This window comes from Bos indicus x Bos taurus, chromosome 13, assembly GCF_003369695.1.
Source record: "Bos indicus x Bos taurus breed Angus x Brahman F1 hybrid chromosome 13, Bos_hybrid_MaternalHap_v2.0, whole genome shotgun sequence".
Taxonomy (NCBI): Eukaryota; Metazoa; Chordata; class Mammalia; order Artiodactyla; family Bovidae; genus Bos; species Bos indicus x Bos taurus.
In genome coordinates this window covers 23,644,876-23,651,025 of record NC_040088.1, presented here as the reverse complement: position 1 = coordinate 23,651,025, position 6,150 = coordinate 23,644,876, and positions in this window count along the sequence as shown.

Sequence of the window (6,150 nt, the reverse complement as noted above, 5' to 3'; positions counted from 1 at the left end):
CTACAATCTTCAGCGGCCAGACTCCGGCCAGACCCCAGCTGGCCCCACCCTGGCTCCGGAAGCCAGCAGCCCTGCTGAGGCCACGGTCCATTGTTCCCTCCTTCCTGCTCAGCTTCGCAGCTCCGGCCAGGGCGCATCCGGGCTGGGGAGCCCACCCTCGCGCCACCTCCACTCCACCCCCGCCGACCCACTCCCAATCAGTCCCAGTCAGGCCCCTCCCGTTCAGAGTTGGAGCTCTTGACTGCCCCGAGGCCTCGGTCCAGCTTGCCCCCGTCTCCTCTCTAGAAAAATCAAAAATAGCAGAGGCACCTCTCAGGACTGCCTGAGGGTCCGATGAGATCACGCGTGCATGAGGCTGAGCTCCAGGTCTGGTGTCCCACTCAGAGTACAGCTGTCCTCCCAGGTACTGTCAATTTGCGGGGGTGGCTGCTCCTGCCAAGGCGCAAGGGGGACCGGTTCAGTCGTAGTGTCTGGGCTGGAGTGGATTTCTTAGATCACGCTGCCTCTCCTCACCCCACCACTCAACCTGTTCCCTGGCACGAGGCAAAAAGTGGGTAAAAGGGCTGGACAGCTTTCCCAGGCTGGCAGCTGGAAGAGATGGGCTCTGGAGTCCTCGCATCCTGGATCTGCCTCGGAATTGCCATGTGGCCTTGGGCAAGGCCTCCCCTTCTTTGTGCCCCCCTTTCCCTCCTCCCTGGCTGTACTGTGGCCATCTGGGTAACTGTGGGAAAGTTGATCCCCCCAGGACTCAGTTTATCCTGTCTGCCAAAGGGCCTGCACAGCTAGATTAACAAGGTGACTGCTGATCTCAGGAAGTTTCTTTCTTGTCTTTCTGCTGCCCTGTCCCCCATTTCTCTGCTCAGACAAGCCCACCACACTGGGCTGGCCACGGGAGGCTTCCGGAAGAGTACGTCCAAGTCTTATCAGTGTGTCCCTTTGTGTGGGCAGGACCAGGATCGGTTTTTTGATACGCTTTCTCTCTACCCTCAGCCCAGCAGGCAGAATGGGCCTCCCTGTCCACAAGTTGGCTTTGCCGCAACATGAACCACACAGGCAGCATGCTGAGTGGCCACGTGCAGCAGCAAGCATCCCGCCATCAGAGGGAGCTCGCTCAAGACGTGAGGCACGGGGATGAACCAGGGCTCACATCACATCACAGCTTCAAAGCCTCAGCCTATCCTCAGAGTACCCTCCTGCGGCCTTCATGCCCCCAGGGGACCTCTCTGGCCATTACTGCCTGCCAGCGGCTGTCGTCTTGCTGCCTTCCCTCTCCTGCTTCCCTCCTTTTGCTTCCCATCCTGTGGACTCCAACAGAAACCCCTGAATCTTCTCTTCCTGTTATACAAACAATTGGTTTCTTCCCAGTTTTGATAGGGGCAGTTGGTGAGGGGGGGCTTGGATGCCCCCATGCTGTGCTGTGCTGTGCTTAGTCACTCAGTTGTGGCTGACTCTTTGCGACCTCATGAACTGTAGCCCACCAAGCTCCTCTGTTCATGGGGATTCTCCAGGCAAAAATACTGGAGTGGGTCGCCATGCCCTCCTCCAGGGGATCTTCCCAATCCAGGGACTGAACCCACCTCTCTTGCATTGCAGGCAGACTCTTTACTGTCCGAGTCACCAGAGAAGCCCATGAATACCGGAGTGGGTAGCCTATCCCTTCTCCAGGGGATCTTGCTGACCCAGGAATAGAACCAGGGTCTCTTGCACTGCAGGCAGATTCTTTACCAGCTGAGCTACTAGGGAAGCCCGGATGCCCAATAATCTCCATTGATTCCCCTCAAATCATCCCAAATAGACAAGGTCACCCCCAAAGAAATCTTAGGGATATTTTGTGCTTTATAAACACAGTCTTAAGCCCCTTGCCTCCCCTAAACCTTTCTTTGCCAACCTTCTGCTCTCAAGTTTGTCCACCTGAGCTCATCAAAGGGCTCAGTCGGGCAAAGGGTCTTCCACTGAAAAGTATTTCCTTCCATGAAGGGCTGCTGGGAATTAAAAGGCACATTTCCCCATGTTACTTGTGTTATTTTCATTACTCTTCACCATAACTGCTGTTTGAGAAGCATGCGTTCGATTTTGCAGAAGAGGAACCAGGCGGATTGGAAGGCCTGTCTGGCCTGACAGCCCCAGGCTCGGAGTTGTCAGATATCTTTCTTCTCTTCAGTGCCCCCCACGCCAGGTAGGTCCCTGCTGCTGGACTCAGTGTGGCCCCACCCCCATATCCAGGACATAGAGGCTCCCTCTGCCCCTGCACAGGTGACCACAGCCGCCTGGTGACCCCCCCAAACAGAGGCCTGAGGTGGTCCTTAGTGTCATTCTCCATGTTATTTCCCAGGCTCTGCCCTCCAGGTATGTGGGGAGATGGCACTTCCTGCCCCCTTGTGATCGAGTGGGGTCATCTGTCTAGCCCTGGCCAATGAGGTGCATGCGAGCAGAAGCAATTGTCAGGTGAAGATGCTCTTCCTCCATCGTGGCTTCTGCTAGCCTTTGAGCAGGTGGCTTCTCCGTCTCCTGGGCCCTGGGGAGGTGACCGGAGAGCCCCACCGGCTTTTGATGGATGTGCCGGTGCTGCTAAGACCTGGGTGGTTTGTTATGCAGCGCGTGTGACCTCTCCTCCCTTGACTAGTACATTTCTCCAGAAAGCAGAACCAAGGTGGAGCTGAGAAATGGGGTGGAGGATGTTCAGTCTGGAGACCTGTCTTGTGTTCTTTTATGAGATGGTTCATCAGGTGTGGCCATGGAGCAGAGGGGAGGCTCAGGGAAACAAAGGTTCTATGCATGCACAAGTCTAGAGACAGGAAACATACGTGCCATGAGTGGCAAAAACACAGGGTGGTCAGGAGGGGGAGGGGAGAAGGCTTAAGCCACAGCCTTTACTGGGGTTTTCAAGAAAAAGGCAAGGTAGGGCAAAGTGAACAGTTTGGGAAGGACTGGTCCCAATAATTTCAGTGGGCTCTGGGCTATAGGGGATTTCCAGTTGCCAAATACCTGGCCCTGGGGCAATTAGGCAGAGGGATTTCACCTATCAGCACGGGCTGATAGATATTGGGCTCTAGGTATATAATGCCAAATGTCCAGGCTGTATACCTGTGGTGTCTCGGGCCCAGTGGGGGCCCACCGAAGCTGAGTTGGCCCTTTGCTGGATCTTAGCATATCTTGACATGAGGGGCAAAGACTGCTTGTTGCCTACCCAGTACACATGCTCCCCTTTTCCTTTGTAACAGAACTCCAGTATTATCTTGTAATGCGCCCAGCCTTGCATGCAACTGTGTGGCCATGTGATTAAATCCTTGCCACCTAAGTACCTAAGTATGAAGTCCGCCTGGACTTCTTGGTGGGCTTCCTATAGGGGGTCACTCAGCTGGAGGTCCTTCTGCCCTCTCCTTCCTGCTATCGCAGCTGCAGCCCCATCCGCGTTCTGAGTGGTGCAGGTGGTACACAGTGAGTGTGAAAATTGCGAAGACTGGAAAGATGTTTCAATAGTCAATGAAGATCATAAAACCTCCTATAAAAACCCACTGCCCAAGAAGGTGGGCTACAATTCCCATGTGCTTTGTACCTGGCTAGCAAAGCCCTACGGTAAGGGCTGGCAGAGATATCTCTGGGTGGGCTGAAGGGACTGGGGACATTTTTCCAGCCCCGGAGGAGAGGGATTCTTTAGCAAAGCAACTCCAGCAACTGGAGAAGTAGGGCTTTGGACATACATTCTAGGGCTCTCCTTGCCTTCCTTCTCCTCCCCAAGTTGCACTAGGGCCCATGCACCTCCACCCCACAGCCTTCCCCAGAAGCTGGCTCTCTGCCAGGCAAAGGCAGGGAAAAGGAGTGTTCCCAGCTGGCTCTCCAAGCTCTCTTCAGAAGGGAAGCCGGGCTTCCCCAGGAAATGGAGCAGAGAATTAATAAGAGAAGACCAGTGCGGGGAGACCCCAGACCTCTCATGGCTGCTCTGAGCCAGACAAATCCCTCCACTGACTTGGGTTCCCACCTATAAGATGGGACAATAATACCCTGCTTGCCTCCCTCCCAGGGATGTTGAGGGACCATCCTGCAGAACTCAGAGGCATGCAAAAGGCAGGGGAATTACAAGTGTGCAATCTGGAGGTGTGGGGTTGGCCCTCTCACAGGAAGCAAAAAGCAATGACCTACGTCCTGGTGGTGGTCACCAGCCCTGGCTCAGGTCTGATGGACCCAGATCAACAGCGCTCATGCCTCCTGTGATGCTGGACCTGAGCTTTCTCATCAGTAAACTGGCATTATTCCTGTGGACAAGGATGGCAGCCTACAGATGTGAACCACCGGGTGCAGCCCCTGGTTCCTGGCAGCCCTCAGAACTGGCTGGGTCTTCACCACCCACCCCTGGTCTCAGTGGACATGTGCATTCTCACAGGATGCCCTGTTTTCAAGCCGCCTTTGTGTCTGGTGAATGCCCCACCTAACGACACTAATGAGAGTGAAGGACAGGGAAGCCTGGCAAGCTGCATGCAGCCCACGGGCACGCAAAGAGCCGGACATGACTGAGCAACTGAACGACAACAATGATGCTTCCAACAGAGCACCCTTAATTTACCAGATGCTTTGCAGTGAGGGCTGGGCACACGACGAAGTCTCCCCCAGTCACGTGCCCTCAGTGCAAAATTTTGGGGGATCCATGACCCAAGGAGACAGGGGCACACAGACCCACTTTGGCCATGCCTACATCCAGTGTCTGGAGTCACCAGGGACAGAGGTCCTGCAGGGACTGGCCAGGTCTGGGAGTCAATGAGATGGGTTGCCATGTCAGTGTCTCGTGATTAGGGGCTGAGAGGTGATCTGGGCCATAAGACTTCCACGCTGGACTCTCTGCTTGACTTAGAGGTGGTGGGCTCCCCAGTAACCTTTAATAAGTTCCTTTCTTACTTAAGTAACACACAGCCAGTTTCTGTCGATGGACGATCACAACTCTGGCCGACTCCCCTCCTCAAGCCCAAATGCCGACACTTCCCCTACCCCCAAGTTGCCTGTGTGTGTTTAGATGCTCCTCCTGTGCCTCTGGTCAAGCAGCTTGGCTGCTGCGACCAACTTTCACCAGCAAATACCAAGTTAGACCCAGGGCCAGGCTAATGAGGCTGGCACAGCCGCCACAGCCTGCAAAGGGAAAGCAGACAGATTCTAGGTTCGAATCCCAGTTCCACGGCTTAGCACGTGTGATCATGGGCCCTCACCATGCCTGTCCGAGTCTCAGTTTACTTGTCACAACACCCCAGTGGTCATGCTTTAGGGGTTTCAAGGAGCTAAGGGGTGGAAAGCCCCTAGCCCCACACTTAGCACACTGTAGGCACTGGATCTGAGAAGAAACCAGGTTTGGAAGGAGTAAGACATTAGCTCTCACATTATAGGTTGTGTCCCGGTCACCTGGAGAGGTGAATCAAAGGCAGAGCAGGGTGCAGCAAGCCTGGTTGTTCCCTGGAATCTGTCTTTTTAACTGTTCTCTACCCAGAGGTCTCTGTTGCAGGTGGCTGGGGTCAGTGCCCTTGGAGAAATACAGGATTCAAGGGGAAGATTAGAGGAAGCAAGGGCCCAGATGGTGGGGCCGCCACAGTAGTGGGCCGTCTGGGGACCTCAGCTTCCTACTTGCTGGAAGCTTATCCTGGGAGAAGCTCCAGCCTGGATGGATGGTCCAGAAAGGATGCAAGTAATTTGTTTATTTGATCTCTGATCACATTTAAAGCAGTAATGGATACACTTTTTCTCACCTGGATAAAACAAAAATTCAATAATGTATTCAGTATTATAATAATTCAAATTTAGCTGGCTCTTCCCATGGGCACCGTGTCATTGCACACTTTGTGCTAATAGATACGAAGTGAAATCATTCTTACAGGTGAGGAAACCGAGGCCCAGAGAGGTGGAGTGACCTGCGCAAGTTCACGCGGCCTAAGCATAGAGATTTTAGCCCAGGCGGGCTGGGATTCCACAGCCATACGATATGCTGTGCCCCCTTTAGGATACCACTTTCGGGTATTTTTTGAGGGGGTGGTATTGTAAGGGGTCTCTGGCAGGTGCCTGTGCCCATGTTGGGGTCTCTGGCAGGAGCCTGTGCTTCCAAGCTAGGGGCTAAGTAGAACTAAATGGGATGAAGCATGAAGGGAGTCAGCCCTCTGGTGCTCAGCTCCCACC